This window comes from Rhipicephalus microplus, unplaced genomic scaffold (genome assembly GCF_043290135.1).
Source record: "Rhipicephalus microplus isolate Deutch F79 unplaced genomic scaffold, USDA_Rmic scaffold_12, whole genome shotgun sequence".
Taxonomy (NCBI): domain Eukaryota; kingdom Metazoa; phylum Arthropoda; class Arachnida; order Ixodida; family Ixodidae; genus Rhipicephalus; species Rhipicephalus microplus.
In genome coordinates this window covers 25,513,171-25,538,725 of record NW_027464585.1, presented here as the reverse complement: position 1 = coordinate 25,538,725, position 25,555 = coordinate 25,513,171, and the positions used below count along the sequence as shown (strand labels likewise).

Genomic DNA, 25,555 nt, shown 5'->3' with positions numbered 1-25,555 from the left:
AATTAGGAAAAATGCTTTATTGGTCACTTTGTAAAGTGCTAGCATTTTTGTTAAGACATATTTCGTGTTGTATTAGTTATCGGTATTATCTCAAGAGATACTGGTGCAAAATCTCTGTTTGGTCTTGTGAAAGGCCGATCAGACATTTTCCGAAGGGCTTTCCCCCACGGTTGCTGGTCATGCCTACACTGGTACTGGAAGACCATCTCCCTTCGCCCGTTCGGAGGCGTTCGAGACTGTCGAGAGCTGGGCTGAGAGCTGGGAACTTATAAGGACCCTCTCCCAGTGCTGTTCTGTGCTGAGTTTCGCACTACGTGACGCCGGGGGCTTTCAGTTCATGTCAAGGAGTGTGCAAATATTTGCCCCTGAGCTATAGGACAACCTGACTTCAGGCCTTCAGCGAAGGGACTGACAGTGCTATGAAGCGGGAACAAACTAACCTTCAGCATCCGGAAAGCAGACGATTACGGTTTAGTGACCTAGGAATGTCGGAAGGGGTGCCTCCACAATACAGCTGATTCTGAGAAGTTTTTTTTTCTGAAAGGTGCTAAGCGGATCCGTGAATCCCTCAGCAAATCCGCCTCTAGACCCACCAACACCGTCACGGCTCGTGATTTTTTGTTCATGGTTATCGGCAAGTTCATTGACGCTCAGGATTGTTGTATGAACCTCTGAGACTGTGGGCCGTAAACCAGGTAATTGTGTGAAAGTCTACTACACCCCGTGACCTAAGAATAGTGAAAGCCTCCCTGGAGATTACTCTCAAGGCAAAGGGCCCGTCTGTAGCCTTGGAGTCAGTATATACCACAGCTGCTATTTCACACACGGCTGCGGCCCGGTAGGAGGCCCCTCTCCTACAAAAGCATTATATGGCGTTCGCTAATTCACCTAACCCGCGACCAGTTAGTCCGCAACCACAGTTGCCTGGCATTCAATCAACTATGCCACTACCATACACGCAGGAATCATTGCCGTTTTGCCTTGTATCTCTCACACCTATTCTGACCGTGATCAACGTTGGCGGAAAGATCTGGCCTTCTAGAAGCGGTCGGTGAAGGGAAGTGATTATATCAAAACTAACGAGTGCTGACAGAAGTTCGGTATAGTTAGAGCCCAGTCAAGGTTTGATAAAAATTACTGTCAAGAAAAAAACACACGGTCGGTGCTAGCATTGAACATGCATAGAAAACCAAGCATAAAAAACATATATATATAGCCTGAAAAGGGCATGCAAATAAGCATAGAAAAATAACTACATCAAAATGTGGCATCCGCGGTGGCAGGCCAATCTCGTTTTTTTTCCTAGACTTTTTTAGGCGATGAAAATCAGAACTAGCACTTGGCAGATGTTGAAATCAATGAAAGGCGTGAGTTAGAAGAGAGAGGACTTCAGAAAATGGTATAAAGAGCGGACTGAGAGAGTGCGTGAGGAACGGGCTGCCGAATGGAAGGCGGAAAAAGAAAAGCTTGAGTTGGTGCCATGGGCTCAGATGTAACATTTCAGATGGAACATTTCGAAGTGCAGGGAATCCTCCAAAAAGAAAACGGAAGAAATGAGAGAGTGAGAAAAAAAGTTGGAGTTTGAAGGAGAAATAAAGACATGAAACAGAGAACGCTTCAGCTCAGGATTCTCCTTGCGGAGGTCAAAAATTAGCGGTGATTCGAACTTGTGAGGGCTGAAAAACGCAGCTGAGGATGCTGAGCTGTGAGCAAGTGGTTAATGTTTGCTCTGGAAAGAGCGTTTGCTGGAGTGCATTGAATTCTTATAAGGTTAGCCTTAAGCCTCGCGACAGCCTTACTTTGGAGCTGCAGGAGCTGAGATAGGAGTCGGAAGGGTGGGCAGCCGAAAAGCAGGAGTTTTGCTCATTTTGTTGATGCGAAAGACATTTTCTCAAGCATGAAACGCGACAGTTTTATTAAGAGTGAGTGGTGCTTTGGAACGCTACGAGAAGCCAAACACGTATGTGGAAGAGATACAAAACGCAGATAAGTGGTACGGAAAAGTGGTATGGCAAGTACTGTCTGCATCATGTTGGATGAGTTGACAGCATTTAGGCCGAGTCAGAGTGTTGGCACACTAGAATGATGCACTCGAACGCTTTCGTCTTCATGCGCGTTGAGAGGACGGCGACAGTTGGACTTCGATCTTTCTTCTGCTGAGGTTGGTAGGGTGGCTTTGCGTCAGAGCAGCTACATGGAGATGCAGACACAGGCGTCAGGTCAGCGTTCCTTCCAAGTGTCTCGGTTACGTGGTTATATAAGGGAGAAGCTTAGCTCTTGTCTTGTTTGGGATGATACAACTTAAGCGCCGCGCCCGAACTGCCGTTGTCTTCTTCTGGATCTTGATTATGGACAAGGAAAGGGTACCCTTTGTAAACAGTGTGGGTTATCAACCTGCATGTCATATGAAGTGAGACGTGTTGTAAACTTGTTCCCACATGACAGAGTACATATGAAAAAAAAGTGTGTTTGTACATTCACAGTGCGTTAGATATATATTCATAATATCGTTTTCCCTTCTCGAAAATTTGATGTTCAGTGGCTGTGGACAATGTAGTTAATTGCACGAGGGAACGTAGGGTGAATTAGTGGTGTGGTGCAAAAGGCGCACCTAACAGAATTTCTTTTTCGGGAACATAACATAAATGAAAGGGGCGCCTTTGCGATGAGTGGTGCGCGTTTGCAAGTGAATATTCAAAAAGAGCATGGAGAAAAAATGATTAATGAGCAAAGTGGTCGCGCGGTATATTTGTAATAAAATGTTTTTTTATTGACAGTATAAAAAACCTAATTTCTGTCTGTCTTATAGACGACACGGCTAAGCAGCTCTTTGTAGTGGATGGTGTAAGGGGATAAAAATTGGCAGATGCCACGTACAGTGGGAATCCATGATATGCGTGCCCCGTCGTGGTGTTCTAGTGGCTAAGGTACTCGGCTGCTGACCCGCAGGTCGCGGGATCAAATCCCGGCTGCGGCGGCTGCGTTTCCGATGGAGGCGGAAATGTTGTAGGCCCGAGTGCTCAGATTTGGGTGCACGTTAAAGAACCCCAGGTGGTCGAAATTTCCGGAGCCCTTCAACTACGGCGTCTCTCATAATCATATGGTGGTTTGCGGACGTTACAACCCACACATCAATCAATCAATCGATGTTATGTGAAGCACGAATGAGAAAGGTTTATATGTCACTTTAAAATTAGCACAGCATTACGAGGTGGAGGTAAATGATGCCGTACATGACTTCCGCGTCATTATTATCATGTTTGGATGTGTCGTTTACCTTCGTCATCTATTCAGGTCACGTGATATCAAATTTAGTATATGTTAAGCTAGCGAAACAGCCGTGAGCAGGCTTTGAGCGTGGTATGTTGCCATGCTCTTCCATGACACGCGTGTCAGGATTATCATGTTTGCACCAGTCATTTATTTCGTCATTCATTGACGACACGTAACACGAAATTTGGTATATCTGCAGCTAGCAAAACGGCTGCAAACGCACCATGAAGTGCCCAATATAGTCCGAGGCAGCATTGACGCGCGGACACGCTCGGCACAGCGACGCTACGTTAACAAAACGCGAGTACTCTATAGCCTGACAACAGGCGCGATCAGCGTCCGTCGACGCGGTCCGACGGCAACCGGCGCGAAATGCGACATTCTGCATTTCGCGCCGATGCGCTACCCAGACAACACAGCGTCTACATCTTTTCGTGACGGAGCGACACTGGACGTGCTGACACCATAAAGTAACGTAGTAAACGTGTTACTCTACTCTGACACGCACGTACGTCAAAGCAACGCAGCGCGGCGCGTGCCTGAGAGTATAAGGCAGGACCGGCGCCTGGCGTGGCAACGCCGGCATGACGCGACGAAATGAGTGCCGGCGAGCACGTGCACCGCGTCATGTCGAAATGTATGGGCACCTTGATTGTGGCATGTAGTCATGTTCTCACATGACACGTATTTTATGATTATCATGTTTGCACCAGTCAGGTACCTTACTCATCTATTGGCGTCACATATTACCAAATTTAGCATATGTGAAGATAGCAAAACGGCCGCGAGCGCATCATCAGTGTGACATGTAGTCATGTCGTTATATGATATGAAGGACGTGATTATCGTGTTTGGATGTGTCATTAACCTATGTCGTTCGTTCGCGTCACTAAATACCGAGTTTGGTATGCGTGAAGCTAGCGAAACGGCTGCAAGCGCATCATGGGCGCAGCATGTAGTCATGTTGTTACATGACACGCATCTCATTATTATCATGTTTGCACCAGTCACATACCTTCGTCATTCATTAACGTGTTGTAACACCAAACTTGGTATATGTGACGCTAGCGAAATTGCCGCGAGCGCATCATGACCGTGGCATGTCGTCATGTTGTTACATGACACGCATGACATGGTTTTCATGTTAGGGTCTGACGCTTGTGTTCGCCATGCAATCATGCCATACCCTACCAGTTTTGAAAAATGCCATGTGAACGAAACCACCGCAAGAACAGCAGGACCGTAAAATGTAAATCATGACATTCATGACATACATATCATGATTTTGGTGTTAAGACTAGTCAAATAAGTTATTCATACAGTCATTTATGCCATATCAAAGTTGATATTCATACCATTATCGAAACGGCGAAGTGAGCTAAGTCGTAGGTGAATAGATAGATAGATAGATAGATAGATAGATAGATAGATAGATAGATAGATAGATAGATAGATAGATAGATAGATAGATAGATACGCTCAAAGTCACCAAAGTTCGCTAAGAAATGTTTCGCATTTAATAATAGTAGAAACAGCAAGATATAGAATACGGAGCTCTCGCAGCACATGAGTGAGGAAGACAAGAGAAGAGATATATGGAAAGACGAGTACAAGGTCGAAGGAATCTCAGGATGGGGCAGCTCTCGCTAAGACCTACACGGCGTCAGGAGATCGTGGACGGTGTATTCATCGGTGAGAGCTAAGCTGGCGTCGGAGATGGCGGGTGACACAACCGTTCAGCAAAGAATCCAGGAAGCAAGTCCTGCGGTGGTGTCATGGAGAAAGAAAAAGTATTTCTTTATAGTGCTGCTCAAACGAGAACGATGATGTCGAAGAAATAGACAGTTATAGTATACCAGGCTTACCGGGATACCGGGCGTACCGTGATACCGGAATGGAAGTGCGCATGCGCAGATATGTACGTTACCCGTACAGCCTATCGTAAGCGCAGTGGTTTTCAGATTTAAGGTTACCGTGATTGCGTAAGTGTACGTAGTGTACGTAAGCATGCTGGTACTCTCGAACGCCCATTTTGACTAGTGATTTTGGCGTAGTTGTTGAAAGATTCACATTCTTCGCAGCAAACAACTGTTTAAAAAGGCTTCGCTTGCCTTCAGTTAACTTCGATGATCGAGTATTACGGATAAGTTGGCGTAAGTTTTTAGATAGCTTCCCATTTCAAACGCGCCTAGGCATAACTGCAAGATCCATGTAAACAATTCAGCAACATAATTTTTTTCGCGTTTGGTGCGCGGTTCTTGTTTATTTGCTTTTATTTTCAGCAAAATAAACTCGTAACAATGCTTCGCGCGGTGGCATAGACAAACATTGTCGTTTTCTTTTTCTTTTCACTGTCTCTAACTTATTAGCCATTGGATAAGTGGCGCCACCGTCCCAGCCGGGGCATGTAAACCACGTAAAAGCTATCCCGCTAAACTATAAGGCGCTGTCCACAATGAAGGTTTGCTGCACGGTAACACCATTCCCTTGACTTCCGCTATCACGTTAACCGTAAACTATAACTGTCTAATGTCGAGAACGTGTGGCACAAGGGATCGACGTGCAAGTGGCCCGATAGGAAGTCACCACGGAGATTTTAGGGGCCAATGGCTAGGCACCACGAAACGGCACAATCCTCAATGGGAAGCTGACAATTGAGCCAGAGTTCAAAAGCGATTCTAAGCCGAAGAAGAGCGGAGGAAGTTCGTAGAGAACGTGGTGAGCGGAAGGTTGTCAACGGACCGCACACGGAAGATGGATCATCGGGCTACGGACTCGAGTCACCAAGACTTAATCCGTATGGGGCTCCTTCCTGTCTCGCATGACGTGAAATATTGTACGCCAACTCCAGTCCAAGGGATTGGGACTTCAGTGCCGACAGGCGAACAACAGCATTCGGGATGTAGGCCCGAGTTGTGCTCCACCTGTCTTGCCAGGTTGACCCTGGTTTATCGACCCGCCGTACAGTCACCGGCGTTTACTCACCGCAACCACCCAGCCCAGGTCAACTCTAAGAGCTCAGACCTCGGCAGCATAGTGCGACCGAACACCGTTCTGGCCCCACTTCACCGCTCAACCACATTCGGATATGAAAATTTAGTTTACAGGTGCTGAACATCTATTTTCTGTTTTAACATGAGTGTTTCACCACGCGTACTTAACTCTTTTTTGCGTACTTGGTTTTTGGCAATTTTCGTCACTTCAGTTGTCTAATAAAGGTTTTGTGTTATTAAATGCCAAGCATTTCTTAGCGAACTTCAGGGACTTTCTATCTATCTATCTATCTATCTATCTATCTATCTATCTATCTATCTATCTATCTATCTATCTATCTATCTATCTATCTATCTATCTATCTATCTATCTATCTATCTATCTATCTATCTATCTATCTATCTATCTATCTATCTATCTATCTATCTATCTATCTATCTATCTATCTATCTATCCGCCAACGACTTTTAGCTCTCCTGGTCGTTTTGATGATGGTATTGGTACTTATATTGGTATGGCATCACTGTGAGATGGGCATAATTGACTAGCTATAACATGGAACTCATCACATTTGTGTCATGAATATTATGATTACATTTCATGGTCTTGCTGCTCTTTCGGTGGTTCCGTTCACGTGAAATTTTTCAAAACTGGTATTCTAAGACATGACTGCATGACGAACATAAGTGACAGGCCCTAACGTACAAATCCTGACATGCACGTCATTATTTTCATGTTTTGACTAGTCATGACTGCACGCCTTGCTCATGGTGCGCTCGCGGTCATTTGGATAGCTTGACATATACCAAACTTGGTATTACGGGACGGGAATAGATGACAAAGGTACGCGATGTGTCTAAACATGGTAATATTGACATGTGTGCCATGTAAAACATGACAACATATGCTGTGCTCATAGTGCGCTCGTGAGTGTTTCACTAGCTCCCCATTTGCAAAATTTGGTATTACGTGATGTGAATGGACGATGAAAGTAAATGACACAAACAAGCATGATAATCATGGGATGGAAGTCAAGTACAGCATATTATAAATGCACGTGGAAAAGTTGCGCTCATTTTGAAGTGACATGTCAACCTTCCTCATTCATGCTTCGCATGTAATCGATTCCCGCAGTACATGGAATCTGCCAATTTTTTTCTTAAAGAAACGGCTTTGTCCTGCCTGAAGCTCTTGAAAGGTCTTAGAGAGCTGAAACAAATAAAAGAACTTGCATTTCAGTGCTGTACGCGATTATTTGCTTCTGTGACGACGCAGTTCGTACTCTGCCTTTATCACATGGTGCAAGAATAATTTAGGTTAGCGAACGACGCGAAGCGAGCGATTGGCGGGGAGGTACCATTTATGTTATCGTTTGCGGCGTGCCGGTAGATGGCTCGCCGGACAGAGGACCATGGCGGGCTGCTGGTTAATCCGCAAAGCACATCCGGCACGGGTAGTCGTGCAATATCAAGCACACGACACTCATATAGCGGCGCCGCGAAGGATAGGGTGATAAGGGAGGAGGTTGACGATGCAATGAGGGTGTTGTGGCGACGATATATGAGCACCGCTACTTTCCTACATCACCGGGCTTTCCTACACTGAGAAAAGGGGAGGGGAATCCGGGGCAAAGTTTGTAACGTCATCTTCCAGGTTCCTAACAAAGCAGAACATTATCGGTCAGCACATTGTACCGCCGTTCGCTCAAAAGTTTTTTTGCACTGTGTTTTAACGTAACAGTAGTGTGATGTCCCTTCGATGGAGTAATACAGCTTCCACATGTACCAACTGCGTTTAACCACCACGCGCTGCTTGGAGTGTGACATAGGCCAGGTTTATAAAGGTCCTGAAATAAGTGGTGCAGAAAGGCCTAATCGGAAAATGCAGCAGAACTTGGACGAAAACAGGATACAGACAAACTCATGCCTTCGTTTGAGTTTCTTGTCATTCGTCCGAGTATGCACCATCTTGCTCCACTTAAGATCTTAACACTACAGAAGAATTGCAACGACACCGACAAGCTAATGCCATGCAGTGTGTGATGTGGTACAGGGAGAGAGACGCCGGTGCTTAACGGAATGTGTTCCCAATTTCACAGCTCAAGTTACGAGCTGCAGTGTTTTTGCAGTGCTGTGTAGTATAAGCCTGAGCACTGGCGTAAATAGCTCTATAAAGATCACTCGCGTCAGTGTTGGTATCTTTAGGCCATGAAGTTTTCAACTAGGATAAATCAAGTATTATGCTCAGTACGTGCTTGTTGATGACATCTTAGCGCGGGATTCACCCCGCGAGGTTTCTTTGTGCATATTCACTACTTCAGATCATAAACGTCAGCTGTTTGAATGCAGTTATGTCACTACACGTCCACGGAGATGCTTCCACGTGAAGGTATGCTGCAGCTGCAAGCACCAAAAAACATTGTGCAAGCTTGACACACCAATGTACAACAAAATATTAGGTGCGCCTGTGAAGACATGGTTCACTTTCGTGCTTTACCGATTAATATGAAGTGCTCATGTATGTCTTCAGGACAAAGCTCCTAAAAACATGGTTGATCACTTCTCTGTAGTTGTTCCGTCCTCTGAAGTAGCACTAATAGTAGCAGTACTAGCAGCAGCAGCAGCAGCAGTAGTAGTAGTATAATTGTTGTTGTTGTTGGTTAGCATAGTAGTATAGTAGCAGTATGTAGTCACCTCTAGTTTAGAAATTTCTCAATAGGTGACGTTGTGTGTACATTGCCTTGGAAATATTGTCACTAGATGGCTTAGTGGTTTTCATATAGTTGATGATTTTGTATAGTTTGCGGGCAGGCAGGCGGGCAGGCAGGCAGGCAGGCAGGCAGGCAGGCAGGCAGACAGACAGGCTGGCAGGCAGGCAGGCAGGCAGACAGACAGACGCTTCGCTTATCATCATTCACACCGTGGATAGGCTGTGGATTTTTTTCTCTTTATTTCGTTTCATTAAAAAATTTAGCTTCTGTTCACATCGATTTCAGTATTTCCTTTGGTATATGTTATACCTCTTTGTCGCTTTTCCTACCTTGCTATCTTTCTTTATTTTCCGCTCTTTGTTACGCTCTCTTGTTATACCTGACACCAATTTTTCTGTCTTTCTCTGTATATATAAATTGGATTCTCTTTCTTTCTCTCTTGCTTTTTTATATCAACTTTGCTAACTTTATTTTTCTTTTTTGGGCGTCTGCTTCCTTCTACATCTTTGTGAGTAGTGGGCACTATGATCACTGCCTTTTGAACTAGACTGGTGTGGTGTCCTGTGCCGGTGAAACTTGGAAACTGAAACCACATGAAGTTCATAAGAATATAAAAAAACAGCTGGCAAAGAAAAAAATGTTGGAAGAGGCAGGACAATGAGAAGTGGAAAGTGGCATAAAAGGTGGCTGCTTTTCAGAACGCTCGAGAGCAGACGTGCGTGCCGATCTGTTCGTGGCAGCTGGGTTCCAGAACCAAGCCAATAGACCTGATGACGACCTCTTCAACCAGCAAGGAGGACGCTTGCTGCACCACGCTCTTGTAGTAGTGGTCTCTTGGTTGCACTTGGCGAAATACACAGTTACAACTTGACCTAATCTTTAGAAAGCACCTGTCTTCCACTCTGCTGCTCTACCGACGCCGACATCACTGACGTTCCACCACAGCATCTTCATGACACACCGGTGTCCAATGTACAGCGAGATGAACTTTGCCTCATTTGCGGGACACTCGCTTTGGTTGTTTAATGTGGTATTTATTGTGGTGCGGGGTATAACAAGAGAGCGAAAGTCAGGGCGAAAGATAAAGAAAGGTAAGACGATAGGAAAAACGACAAAGATATAAGAATAAATACAGGGAGAAGTACGTTCTCCTGTATCTGTTTGTATACATATAAATTCTTTCTTTCATTTACTTCTCCTAATCACAAAGCGTTATTTTTGCACCACATGGTTTCGTCTGTTATGTCACTGAAACGATTATTCAGTGACAGTACTTAACTGTAAGAAGCTAATACACAACAGATTGGCCACCGTGACAGGTCGAAATCATGTGATAAAGAGTGCATGAGGTGAAGGCGTTCGCGATGTTTTCGTCAGAGTTGGTAGCGTTGGGTCAGTGCGTGGTGCCGACAGGCAAGCAGAGTGAGAAGCTACTAAACAACACTTGGAGATTGAATGAATGAGTCCTAGCACTATGGATCACACTGCCGGAATCTGCAACAAACCAGGAACGACATGCCAGAGCTCGACATGAAAGCAGTAAGTCACTCATGATGACTAACTCCCCACCTCCATTTTATCCCTGTCTTTAACGAGGAAAGCGGTGATCTTGACACGTAGCTGAAATGGTTAAAATCCATTGTCGACAATGGGCCGCAGCACTTAGCTTGTGCTTGGATGGTGAGGCCTTAAATGTCAAGGCCTAAATGACAAGGCTATGAAAGCATTACTTCAACGCTTCCGATGCACAGATGAGCTTTGCGGAGAAATGTTTAGGCGGAGCGAACCCGCAGATGAGGAGACAAAGAAGAAGTATGCCACGAGGCTGTTAAGCTCCTTCGACCATTAGACCGAAATTGCCACCCAAGGAAAGACGTTCCATGCTGTACGAGACATAATCGTTAGCGAACAACGGCTTCACAATTGCCATCATCGGCTGACATTGTTCCTTCGCAAGAGGGACAGTGACGCACGACCTTCAGCAACTACAGCCGAGGGGCGTGCGGAATGTTATCACGTGAAGGATTTCCTAAGTAAATTCAGTGAGATAAGGCGTCATTGATGAGATCGCTGAAGCCACGGATCGCTTTATGGAGATACAAGGGCCGGAGAATCTGTTCCAATAAGGCTTTGACTAGGACGAGTTGGTACATACTCAGATAGGCTTCAGCGCGACTTAAACGAAGACGTGTTCCTAAATAGCGCTCAAGCCTATCAGAGTATGTACCAACTGGCCCAAGTCAAAGTGCTATTGGAATAGATTTCTTCTTTGTCGGGCCCCTTCCTATCTAGAATATTCCGCTTTTATCTGGCCTTGGCACATGCAAACTTGATAACTACCTACCAGTCAAGAGTCAGTGCTCGTCTGTGTTCTGCCCCGCCGCGGTGGTCTAGTGGCTAAGGTACTCGGCTGCTGACCCGCAGGTCGTGGGTTCATATCCCGGCTGCGGCGGCTGCATTTCCGATGGAGGCGGAAATGTCGAGGCCCGTGTGCTCAGATTTGGGTGCACGTTAAAGAACCCCAGGTGGTCAAAATTTCCGGAGCCCTCCACTACGGCGTCTCTCATAATCATATGGTGGTTTTGGGACGTTAAACCCCACAAATCAATCAAATCTGTGTTCTGCTTGCCTTCTTGGGGTTCGTCAAAGCACCGCTTGGCCAGGAGCTGGTCATAGGCACACTGTTCGAGCAAGTGGCAGTGGTACCCTGGTGGGATACCATCGCCAGCTGTTGATTCAGCAACTACAGCCGAAGAACGTGCGAAATGTTATCACGTGAAGGATTTCGTAAGTAAATTCAGTGGAATCAGGCGTCATGTTTTACGTCAGAGTTAATGGAAGAGGTAAACAGCCTAGTTCAGGTAAAACGACTGGATTCCGCTCCTTACCATGTGATATGTAACAGATTGGTTGAGCGATTCAACAGAACCATCAAAAAGGTGCTCCATAATTTCTGCAAAGAACAACTGAAGTCTAGGGATTGGTACTTAGCTCCTCTGTTTGCATTCAGAGAGTTTCCTCTCACCATTCTGGATTTTTAGCCCTTTGAGCTAATGACCACCAAGTACAGGGTCCCTTCATGCTACTTGAAGAATTTCGGACCATAGACGAAATCGATGAAGGAACGAAAACAATCTATCGTTACGTTCTTGACCTCAAATACTGCCTGTTCCAAGCTATACAGATGGTGCACAGAGGACTTGAAAAGGCTCAGTGACTACAGAAGTACTACAATAGAAGGAGTAGTCGACGCCTCTTTAAGGTGGGTGCCCAAACATTGATTTTTATTCCAAGTAACCACAACAAACTACTTAGAAACTGGAAAGGACAATTCGTAGTTGCAGCCCAGAAGAGTGACTGACTACTGGATGGACATCGGACACACCAAGAAGCCGTTCCTTATCAACACGCTAAAAACCATCAGGAACGCCAGTCGAACATACCTGCACAAACTTCATCATTTGTTGTTGTAGAACACGTGACTCACAATTGCCTACCACGTCTCGTGCTGATGACAAGCTCCGGGATTGAGAGCAATTGAGCTAAAGAAAGCAGAAGCCGACTGAGAGGTTTTGGGCTCCAAAAAAAGGCGTCCTTCGTAGATGTCACACATACTCTGGCACCAATGCTTTCATGAGAGCGTAGCACGTTAAGAAGATGCATGTGAGAAGGCTGCGTTTGAGATGTGGAATAATTCCACACTTTTTATACCACATTTACTGTAACAAAACTGATAACTAGCTCTTGTTGTACCTTAGGTGAGCGAAGCAAAGCATCTGACAAGAAATTATCACCTATTATTACCCGGCCTTCGAAAGTGTGTGTGTATTTTTAGTGTTGAGTTCTTGAAAGGCTCAGAAAAAGTTAGGGCCTTTAGTTTATTATGACTTAACACCTGTTCTGTTGAACCATCACTAGGGGTGTTCGTGTTCACATCAAAACAGCAATTCATTTTAGGAAACTCATCTTCGGGGGGCTGTGAGAGTAGTGGGCACAGGAAAACAGGAAAAACCAAGAGTTGGACTATAGAGTGCTGTGTTTTTTTTCATTCTTCTATTTGTTACTTCTTTCTTTTCTTTACTTTAGTAATAACACAAGACTATTCTTGCACCGCAGAAATGAGTGTATTATGGCACTGATACCATTGTTCTCTGACAGTACTTATCTGTTAGAACCTAATACACGGCAACCTTCTCTCTATTTCTTCCTTAGACTTCATTCGCCTTGGTGGGACAATAGTTAAGGTACACGGTGCTGCTGACGCGAAGGTCACAATCCGATGGAGGTGAAAGACATAGACGTAGACTTGTGTACTGTGCCAAGCCTGTCATCGTTGAACAACACCGGAAGGTTGAAATTTTCGGACACTTCACTATGTCATCTGTCACATTCATGCTGTACTTTTGGGACGTAAAACCCAAAATATTATTATTACTTCTAGTCTTCCATGTCAGACTTTCTCTTTATTTATCCCTGTCTTGTTATCCCTTTATATCTCTCTATACTTATTGTCAGGCCCAGCATCGCTATTGTATCCCATGCCGGACAAATTGGCTGATAAGTTCTGCGAGCGAAGCGCTACCTGAGGAAGAAAACAACAAAGGACACATAGAGCACACGCTGTTTGCTCTGCACGGCATCACGAAAAGATTCCACACCTAATAAAGGAGGTATGAGAGCTTGTGAGGTGGAGGACGAAATGTCATAATGCCGACAAAGCTGAGGCAGCAAGGTACACTGGGTTGAAGGGTGGAGAGTTTTGTACACTAAACGACAATATCATACAAATGTAGCATTGAAATCACGTTGAGTTTCAGCACGCATTTTGTAAGGTTGCAAGAGACAAAATTGGTTGCAGGCGAAAGTGCTATTTGAGGTCAAAAATGCAATGTCTGCCTTTAGATGTAAAGTGACAATAAAAGAAGGTTTAGACATAGTTTCGGGAGGCCACAAATACTGCCCCTCAGCGTGCAAGTGGCCGACCCATCATTAACATATGTTGAACAGCACAAAATCAGCAGATGGTTAAATGTGACACTAATATTGTATATGAAAAGTATAGATATGACAACGTGTCTCATGAGGCAATACTTGGCGCTCATCAGCAGATCTTGGTGACTGCAGTGGGTACTGTTGGAGCTGCTGATATCTTTCACATGATACTGGGCCAACTTCTCAGCACTGCACACACCAGGATGTTCCTCGGGTGGCGTCTGAATGACCACATTCAACATTACGTTAATTGGCCTCGTGAAACCTGCGCGGTCTTCTGGCCATATATTGTTTTATGGCGTTGACATATCTCTTAACGTCATGTTGAACACGTACACAGGTGAGGGCGAGGCTCTAAATAGCCGCGAATGCGGAACCTTCAAATGAACTGCGTAAGAGACAAATAGGAAAGAACAGCACAAGCGCTTACTATACACAAAACATTGTTAATTAAGTGCAATTGCGCGCATATACCCATCGTGATCATAACACCCGCCGCCCTTTCGCACCGTTCTTAGGTGCAGTACAAGGCACTCTTACAGCGTGTATATTTACGAGCCCCTCTCCTCAACGAGTGACGCTTACTTGCTGGAAATGAATAATGGCGGGTGAAGACTACAAGTGGACTACCGATTGTCATGCCCCTTCATGTTATCATGTGGAGCCATCACGGCGGGTAAACAAAGTCATCATGTCAGAAAAGCTCGCTTTACAACCACACTGCGGGGAGCCCCTTTCGTCTCTAAAAAAAAGGCCGCTCACACTTTTAGCTACAGCTTGTGCACAGTGTGGAATCAATTTCCAAATCTATATTCAGTAGGTTTTTGGCTATCATTACTAACAACAAATTTGAATTTGTCTATCAAAACGGCATTGTAATAACTGCAAGGAAGTGAAAGATGGAAGTTTAGGACGAAAAAAAAATGATAAACAGGGGTTGGGTGTCAGGCTAAAGTTTGAACGACAGGACTTGTCTTCCTAGAGACCAGAGTAAAACTCTTCTGTTCTAACCTCAAGAAAGACAAGCCCGCTCGTTGAAATGTCGGCTGAACACGAGCCATATGAGCATGGCACAGCGGTAAGACTGTTCGGCTGGAGATCTGAAGATTTGACGTTAGAATCATCCTGGCCACAACTTTTCTTGCGGGTGATTTTCGCACCGCTTTTCATACAATTATTTTTTGTGTGTGGCAGCCGGTCATGGTTGTTCTAGCCTTGTTTCTCACTCCAGCATTAATGGTGGTCCAGCATCCACCATACTTACCCTACATTATGTGCCACCAATTATTCGAGCACCATAATTCATCACAGTGGTGGATGATAGACTCCACAATTCCTATGGTGGACGTTTTTTTTTTGATAGAGTAGATTAGCAAAAATTTTCTAGATGCCTACATATTACAGGGCCAGGAAAATCAATACTATTGGCTAAGAAAAATACTATGGCTTCCGCAAGTATTTATGGGATACGGATGCATACGGGACCATCAAATTTTGCAGTGTAGGGCTTGGACCTGTGCTGCAATTGTATATGTTCAAAAAGCAGCCAGAACTCAAGCTGTACGTAGCCAAAGAAGCCAAGCCATTTCATTTTATTGCCATATTTGTAGCCCGATAGTGGGAAAGCCCTACTATGAAAAATGCTTCTATTGAACAAGGTATCATATGTGGAATCAGCAATAACACAGAAATAAAAGTACAATTTCTTCAATATTGGCTCTCAAGCTGTGCGCAATTTGCGAATAAATGAATTATCATAAGTTTCATTTTTCGGAACATAGTATATGTATATAGGATAGGCAGAACTATGAGCCAGAGGCAGAGTAAGATTGAAATATTTCACCCATTCAGAGCACAGAAGCATTAGTGGGGGCAGGTCCCGCTTGAAGTCGCGGGTGGTAAATCATCAATACTTCCTATAACGTTATTCGTTCTTGAGTAGCGATATCCTCCATGATCAGCCGAACCTAATCTTCTACGCGTGTCTGTTTCTGTCAACATTCCATTGGAAGACGCACTGTGCGTCAGTAATTAGACGTGGTCCGTAGCATCAGCAGTCATGGCACTCAGCTTGCATAGCGTGCTAGCCGCTGGTTTGCCAACTTATGCACGACTTCACAAGTTTGGTAGTTAAAGTTTACACCTAAACTTATTATTTATTGTGCAGAGGTATAATAGGAAAGATATATATAACAAGTTGCCATGTTTACGCTTTATTTATAATAAAATAAAAGCCTTGGCGGCACTTGCATGAAACTCATTTGAAAATAGTAGTTGTATAAATTCGTTCAATGCAGCAATCCTCATGACATTTTTCTTGCCATACAAGACAGAGACATAAACGGGCTCTTTCAAGACAGAACCGTAAAGCAAGTGTTCAGATTTATCAATGATTACCTTGACTTCCTCGAGTGCCGGCTGAAAGCCTTCTCACTAGAGGCCCAGGTACTTCTAGTTTTTGTAGCGTTTTAGACTCCTTGATTGTCACCCACGAGCGGCCACTTTATAGTTTCGTACGATATTTGAAATTATGTTCTTATTTTAGCTGCAATTATGTGTGTTAGGCCTCCGCGCCTCTGGTGAACAAACCAATCATTCCTTTCAATTCAACCCACTCAAAGTTGGTTTAGCGCAGCGTTGCATGGTCGTGCTTCACGACAGCCTTCAAAAAGTAATTCGAGCACAAGCTAAAAATGCTTCTTGAAACAGAAATGCCGTCTACCACTGGCTGGATACCCGATAGCTTCTCCGTCCGCTGTGGCAGAGACAGTGTTAGGGACATAAAAGACTGACGTAAGAGACAAGTGCACAGGCACTCCCAACGTACATGCTAAATCGCACAACCTCAGAAAGACCACCAGCACGAATGGTACACACGTCCTTTCTTTCAAATCCTGGCCGCTTGTCAGGTCTACGCAAACAAAAGAATGTGAATGTGATCGTACATTTGTACAACCCATCTGATTCACTCGTTCGCATAGACTTCATCTGCACCGGAAATCATTACGATCAGTTCGTGTTATGTACTGAATGATTAGGTAATTAAATTACCTTGTTTTGCAGACGCACTTACGTCAGCCAAACGAGCCAATGCCTTAATAAAAGATCGTTAGAGCATAAATACAAGGTGGTCATTTGAACTTGAGGACCTGGGCATCCACTTCCGAGATAATGAATGCCCACCCCAATTCAGGAGACGGGAGTATTATGCAGGTGAGATGAACAAGTTAATCAACAAATCATAGAAACCGAAATATTGTGAACTTATAAGACAGCTGTGTCAACACCCCATCAATAGCTCTTTTAGATAAAGAGATAGCCTTCCAATCGTGCGCTAGGTAATCACGGTCCGCCTTAGCAACCTTAAGTGCTCTTCTATAAAGCCTTGCTCGTCATAGTGTTGCTTTATCTTTTTTTATTGTTTATACGTGCTGCTTATTTTTGTGGTATATGAGCAATAAAACATCAGTTGTTATTCGGTGCCTGCGTTATGTCGGTCCGTCCACATGAGTACGTGCTGTTTTTGTTTTGGTGTGACCAACCATAGCTCAAAATGTCTTATTCGCCATTGACTATAGCTAGAATGACGTCGACTTTATGAGAAAGCATGACGTTTAAGACAGCCATTGGCTAAAGGAAAGGAACGAGTAATCAAAATGATCTAATCGGGCTTCCGTAAAGCATACCAAATACGTCACTGCCACTGCAAAGAATACGTATCATGTTAAAGGCCTCTTGGGTCAGAATTCAGCGTGCAAAAACAAACTAGATCCGGGGCGGAGTCCAAAAAGATTGCAATCACGCCACCTGCGTGTCGCACGCTGGCCATATAGAGACGGATCGCCTGCTCTCTTGCAGCTACCACAAGCACCTCAGGTGACCTCCTGCCAGCTGGTCTCATGTAACTGTGATGCAGTTTAGAGTTATATGCTGCGCGATGCAGATTAATCAGCTTTCTACGGTGAGTGTAACACGCCGGCTGAAGTACTCTCACTAATCCGTGGATTAATCGCTTCGCAGGTGTGAGGAAGACCAGCGCTGAATGCATAAACCAAATACGACATACTGCCTTGAAGTTTCTCAGATGAAAAGGATACCGTCAAGAGATCGCTACATTTTACAGAAAATAAACATGTTTTTGCCCCGAAGCTGATTTGTATATCGGCTCAATTCCTCTGCCGATTCGAAGTTTACTCTCAACATTTATACTCTGCATGCAAGATACATCTTAGGGTACATAAACTTTATGGAAGGTATCGTTTGAAGACTGAATGAATCTCGCAAGTAATCGACGCTCTTTGCTACAAATCAAGCCCTCAGCCAAGTAGTGCATTTTAAACAGATACAAGCCAGACTCCTGTTGAGATGACAGCATCATCGAGATTGTACACGTCGCACTGTCTCGCTCATCGTCGGCAGCATGACCGCACAAAAACAGTGCACGACTTCCAAATGAAATCATACCACGAAAGACAGTGAGCACTCAAGCAACACTGCAGGATGATGCCTGATACTACGAGCAATCCCTCATAATTCCAGCCTCGAATCAAAACAGGCATCGGGGCGATGCAATCTCGGAGGGGAATAATGACGCAAAATACATTTAAAGTTCGCTCGCCAGTCCTTTGCTGTGCTCTCCATGTTGTATGCGGCCTGCATGTGGACCAGAGAAAGCGAAGTGCTGGTCGCGCATGTCGTGATCAACTCTGACAACTCAGGCACGTGCGAACTGCGGCAGACAAGAGAAGGTGCCCAACTCGGGAAAAGCGAAGGTGTTCTGGACACAGACACTTTTCTATATTTTGCTTGTTTGTAGGGCACAATTTCATCAATTTTAACTGTTAAATTAAAGTGTACTTCAACGTTGCGGGGCAATAAAACCAGTCAATCACCTGTTTCGCTTAACCGCATACCAGTAGCACAAACCCGCATGTGGATATCTGCCACTCCTTGGCGGAAAGTGTTCGAGGGCGCACGCGACGGGATTGTGACATTATTCATGTCATGACCAGCGAGTCATATTCGACAAACCATCTTACTCCTTAATACTAATTTTGCTTCAACCCAAGTGGAGGGGGTGATCACAAGAGCCCCCAGGCGTAGGCGGATAAATAGATAGATAGATAGATAGATAGATAGATAGATAGATAGATAGATAGATAGAGAGATAGATAGATGTCAAAAGAGCCTGCAGCACACAAAGGAGGCCCGCAATTATTATTCGTGATATAAATGTGAAGAAAAAAATGAAAAAATAGACAAGATAACTTGCCGCCAGTAAGATTCAAGTTATCTTTAGCTCTGGTATGATCGGCTCGATATGTAGTATACAGAATAAAGTAATCAGTTGGTTGGCATGGCCTCCATAGTATAATATTGCAAAGAAGAGACTAAAGATCAAAATTTTTCTCCACTATAACAAAACATTACTGAATAAACTTTCTGTGAACACCGTTAATATGATCCTCAATCACATTCGCTTTCGCTATATTTCTTCTTGGACCACCTTAGGGTGCTATAGTCATCTCAACATAGCCTCAACAGGTGTTTTTGCCAGGTTTAGGAATTCATTTCAGAGGCTGTGCGTCACACAGAAGCACAACAAAAGTATTAAGAATTAAATAGTATGTTTTCTGAAGAATTTTATAAAAATAAATTATTATTTTTATCAGTATTCTACTGTTGTTAAAATTAATGAAAACATTACACTATACTCAATTTTGCCTATGCGCTAAGCAGCGCAAACTATGAATCTACGATAAGAAACTGTGGTATAATCAAAGCATCATGCTCGACAACTACAAAAAGGAAACACAAAAAGGACGTGCCAGATGGTCAATTTACTTTACACGAAATTTTGTTTGTATGTGATTCCCACCCGATTCGTGAATTTTAAATGCTGGTCACGAGCGCAAAATGCTTTTTTTTGCTATCAAAACTTTGGGAAAATACTGCAGAATGAATGTCGATGTCTGTATTGGCTCAGATATTTTTGTAAACATTCATTTTCGGTGAGCACTTCAACAGGCAGAGTTAAAATTAAGAGAAGACCATTTTTTTGCAGCTTCCTTGCGACAAGTGTAAGATCATTAGTGATCAGTACCGCATTCGGTTGTCCCATAGTTGCAAAGCCTGACGAGGGGAGCTGCTATATACACATGTGCGTTAAATGTCGTGGGCAGCACAAAAAAGTACACATATAAAATTCACAGGAAATGTAACTTATAAGTGTGGCAGCTTGGGCTAGTTGGTATGGCATGACGATAGTCATAGCGTGAGAACAAAACGACGACACAGAGTCAAGAAATGTCCTTCGTGGCCTTCTTGTTTCTGTGTCGTCGTTTTGTTCTCGCGCTATAACTATCTTCATTTACAGGAAAGCTACATGAGCTACATAGGAAAAATGAAAGCAACAAACAACAACAAAATTAGCATGTATATAACGCTATGATTGTATTATATTTTGTATAGAATAAAAAACAAAACGCAAAGTTTCATTGTAAATCTTCAATACGCAGGCGTAATAAATTCATCAAAGTGAGCATAATAGGATATTACACAAGCGCAGTATATAAAAGAATGAATACCGAACGGTATGAATCTTGCGGTTACGGAACAAAAGCAAGAAAAATGCGCAAAGGAGAGAACATTTAATACTCAGGCATTGACAGGAATCGAGCATACGCTGTGCCAAAAATAGGAGAAAAAATTGTAATATAAAAAAGAAATAAAAGTGGGAGATTTCTATGTTAGTGTGCCTAATCACACAGTTTTTTGACGCAGTATTTCTTGCGAAGGTTTTGAAATGCATGTACAGATGACGCTTATATAACTTCGTGAGGTATCAAGTTCCAAAGTGGTATTACTGAAAAGAGGGTTGCTAGTTTCCTGTAATTTGTCAGAACGTGGGGAAGAAATACACTGTCGTTTAAAGAGAAACTCATACTCTTAGTGTTCACAGAAAGTTTGCGTGAAGAACCCAACTACGTGTTTGGATCAGTCACGCTGCAATATTTAAGTTTCAGTAGAGGTAGAAAAGAAACTTAATACGTGCAAACAAAAGGGAGAAAAACATCGATCACGGCACTAAACTCGAACGCCACTGAAGGTCATTGATTGATGAATTCCCCTATCCCCCTCACAAGTAACAGAAACTTTACGATAGCTGTGCGTTTTATTTCATGTGTCAATGGAGCGCCTAGATATCACCATCGGGCTGCAGTAAATACGCTTTGATTCGCAAATAGTCGGCTCAAACCACTGCCAGCCTAAAGATGGTCAAACAAAATTTTAGTCGATCAGTCTATATTCACTATTCAATTTAGCCTTTACTCGATGGCTTTCGGTGTCATGTCCTAATTGATAATTTAACATTTTAAACGAATGCTTAAAAAGGATATCTCATTTTTTAAGAAGTATTGTTTGTGCTTGATCTCTACCAAAGTCTGCCACATGCGCTAGGAATCACATGTGACCGTTTGCGCCTTGGCGAAATCCGAAAATCCGGAATGCACAGTTACTCGAATGATCACCAAGTACAATAATCAAGTAGTTTTTTAAGATGGTCACCTTAGTTATTTTTTGTGTTATCTTTTCAGTAAAATATTTCAGCAAAAGTTCAGTAAATTATTTGTTTTTAGGGAGTGGCTTGACAGATAACTGTTGCAAGATGAAGCAAACTAAGAAGCCGTGTATCCTCACTCTGATGACTTTGACACCCCTATACCAAAAGAAACGAACGAAGAAGGAACGTAAATTTTCTACAGAATATTCTGTATGCAGCTTGAGCAATTTATTTTCCTCCCAGCTTCTACCTCGACTATGCGCAGTGTTTGCACCATGTGTTGGCATTGCGTTCATCCAAAACTAAGCCGTCGTCTAATAAGCACACAGTGTTTCAGCTAAAAGTGGTGCTCAGTATCCGCGTCGGGGCAACGCACCGACACTGCAGCACAAGCGATACACTACTGCGTGTAAGTGAGCCGTCGCGTGGCCCGCACGCTTCGGGCAGTTCGCCCGTTCTCGGCGCATCGGTAGAACGTGACTGCCATGGGCGATGGGCGGCACGCGACCTCGCCTCTTCCATGCGGAGGTTGCGCCGCAGCATGCGGTCATTCCGTGGCCGCTAATCGCGGTGGGGAGCCGAGATGACGCACTGCGATGCCGGCTCGCAGAAAGGGTTTTGCGCGCCAAGAAGCGGAGTGTCTTAGGTCAAGCTGTCGTTGAAATATCAGTTACCGCATCTATACGCAGACGCAGTAAATGAGAAAACCACCGATCAACCTCTGCGATCTCCGTCACACGAGAGACACCGGTTTCTGAAGCTACAGTCCACACAGTTGAATCATCGTCTAACATAACAACGAAAATTTGCTTTTTTTTAATTTTGTCAAGTTGTGCGTTATGTTCGCATATAAAGAATACCCTGAACTATAGAAAACGCAAGAATGTCAGAAGCTCCACTCTGCCTGCTCTCTACCAAGGAACGACGTACAGTATCATCTGAGAAAGCATACATGAGGTGAATTACATGGTTTTATTTACAACAAAATTTTCTACCAGATTGCTACGTGGTAGTGGGTTAGCAGTTCACCAACTACGTCGCTGGTGTCCATTACCACTATCGCACGATAATAAACAAACAATTATCGCATATCCACGAATTGAATGATGATGAAAGGGCATACTCCAGAGGTTAAATTCCGTAAACTGCGAATCCCCTGTGCGTATGCTCAATCATCATCATATGAAGACGTTACACGAGAGTTGTGTTGTGATTGTATATACATGTTATATACAGAATATTCATTTTTTACATATCAATGGTATATACATATATTCACATACTTATGCACTATATACACTTAGCTCAAGAGCTTATTTACGGATCACAAAATGGCTTCGATGGCCTTGTTATCCGTAAAGTACAAAGCCAGAGGATCTTCAAATATAGGAAGTAGTGGAAAATTCGAGAGAGTCTTGACGTTGAGCCGGGCAGAAGCCGCACCGCGAGTCCTACGCGCCGCCACCTTGACTTCTGCGGATTTCCTAGTGAATAGCGGCATTGACGCGCACTGAATGATGTGTGGCAAAAGAGAAAGAAAGCGCATCGAGAGCGAGCGCTATACATAAACGCGGCGAGCACTATGCGGTCTCCTACTGTTGTGTCTTCGCGGTTTCTGTGTGTGTGTGCGCGCGCACCTGTTGACGCCTCAGCTGGCCGCCTGCACCACATCGGACTTTTGCTACTACCACGTGCGCATCGTTATCTGGCTAACACTACGCTGCCTATAAATACGTTATACACTTTTGAATAAACGTTCTTTTCATTCTGCTGACTACGTTGAGACATTGCTGGTCCGGCGCTGCTATGCGCACGCCATGGCTATGCTACACCTACCAAACTAGAGCACGCGCCGAGAGTGGAGTGAGCGTCGCCTGAACGAAGGCACGCCATCTAGTGAGCACTCTTGAAAGGAAGAGGCGCAGCTGCGCTTCTAGCGGGAGAAATGAGCACCAGCGTACACACCGGCGAAACGACGAGAGACAACCGCCAAGCAAAAGGAGCAAGCTCCTAAAAGGCAACTGAAACGAGCAAACAGTTCAAGACGCGTTGACCACTCTTACTGACTGTCATCAATAACGCAGCACCTTTAACTGTGCGTAAGGTTCTAAGCCACTAACTTCGCTTTTCAAGGTTAAGCGATGGCGTCAACTTGGGCGGCAGATACCACTAGTGTTGCGTGTAGTTTTAGCTTCCGTGCACCCAACACTTACTTGTAAGAAATCATTCTGTGCTACCGGCCATGGCTGTGGTGACAACGATGGAGTTTGGGCCCTTACATATACTATCGTGAAAGCCATTGTGAGATCATAAGGTCGGATTTTGAACCGCAGCAAAATGAAGCGCTCACAATGCCCTACAGATCAGCAGCGGCTAACACTCCTCTTCAAAAAAGAGAAAGTATTTCACAGGAGAGGCTTCCGTACTTGCAATTTAAAATTACTTATGGAGTGATATGTCGCTTGCATCTGTACTTATATTAGTTTTCCCAAAAGACCTCACATTGGGTTCTAGCAAGACCGGTCTTTCAGCTTTCGCTGTGACTATGCCGCGTGTTCCGCACAGACCCAGAGATTTTTACAAAGTTGCCCTGGAGTTTAACAACCTTAAACTAACGAGAATGGCTGGAAAGACCATATCTCGCGCATTTATATTGCAGTGCGTAGAGACAAGGTCATGGCGGTGAAGACTTCAGCAGGTTCCGAAAATATGGAGCCCATTGTTGGACAAACTCCTGCCCGGAAAATCAAACGTTGAAGAGCATATGCAACTCACACTGTGCTCTGACAGCGGCGGGAACAAACTTGCTCTATCCAGTAATCTGATTACCTTCAAGGTGCGTCCGCATCTTTACATCTCGCATCGAATATTCTAGCTTATCGTTGGTAGCCACGTCAGCCCCAGAATAAATTGATTGATAGATATGTGGGGTTTAACTTCTCAAAACCACTATATGATTATGAGAGACGCCGTAGTGGAGGGCTCCGGAAATTTCGACCACCTGGGGTTCTTTAACGTGCACCCAAATCTGAGCACACGGGCCTACAACATTTCCGCCTCCATCGGAAATGCAGCCGCCGCTGCCGGAATTCGAACCCACGCCCTGCAGGTCAGCAGACGAGTACCTTAGCCACTAGACCACCGCGGCGGGGCGAAAGCCCCAGAATAAAGAAGTAATGCTGCTGTTCTGTTCATAAACTCAACAAAGGTCTAAGCAGCACGAATAAATCAATACGACTACTGGAATTGGAGGCGTATACGCGGCGCATGTGTTCCTGTTTTCTCGCCATGTCTTGTTCCCCTAGTTTTATATTTTGCAAAATGTAAATAAGCTGCAATGTTCGCGTTGCACTCACAAGATTATAAAAACAATATACAAATTATTCCTAATGGACAATATTCCGGTGTTGCACGCGCGAGATAGGTCGAATACGTAAAAATAGAAAACAAATCACAGCATATCCACGTAGTGAATTATAATGAGTGGGGAGAAGCCTCTGCGAGTCTATCCGTGCTTCCATGCATCCGTTAGTTCTTGCTTCCGACCGTCCGTGCGTCCGTCTGTGCGTTCATTCGTCCATACGTTCGTCCATTCATGCAATTGTCAGTGTATTCATCAGTCCATCCGTGCGTCCGTCCATCAGTCCGTCCGTGCGTCGGAAAGACAGACAGACAGACAGACAGACGGACAGACAGACAGACAGACAGACAGACAGACAGACGACGGCCGGATGTGGCCAGCGGATTATTCACGGTTTGCCGATAAAACCCTCCAAGGCTTCGCCCCACACATCATCATTCACTCCGTGCATATGCTGGGACGTGTTTACTACTAACATGTATGCATACGGGTGACGACCGACTCACGCCTCGAGAAGCTTCGCCCCTGAAAAGCCGCCCGCATCTTGACACGGGGGGAATTCGAGTAAGTGCGTCGCAGAATGGGGGGTATGACGTGAATGTTTAGTAATTGGGTATGGCTTGGGAATGTTTATTGTTATTTCCTTCCTATTGTTCCGATG

General features: G+C 44.3%; 1 long non-coding RNA gene across 1 annotated transcript; it reads right to left on the bottom strand.

The window, feature by feature from the left end:
* LOC142783805 (uncharacterized) lies at positions 1–24,230 on the bottom strand. The gene is made up of 2 exons (XR_012888467.1): positions 23,747–24,230; positions 1–2,394 (listed from the first exon to the last, which is right to left on the bottom strand). It is a non-coding gene; the product is annotated as an uncharacterized LOC142783805 (long non-coding RNA).
* Between the last annotated feature and the right edge of the window lie 1,325 nt (positions 24,231–25,555).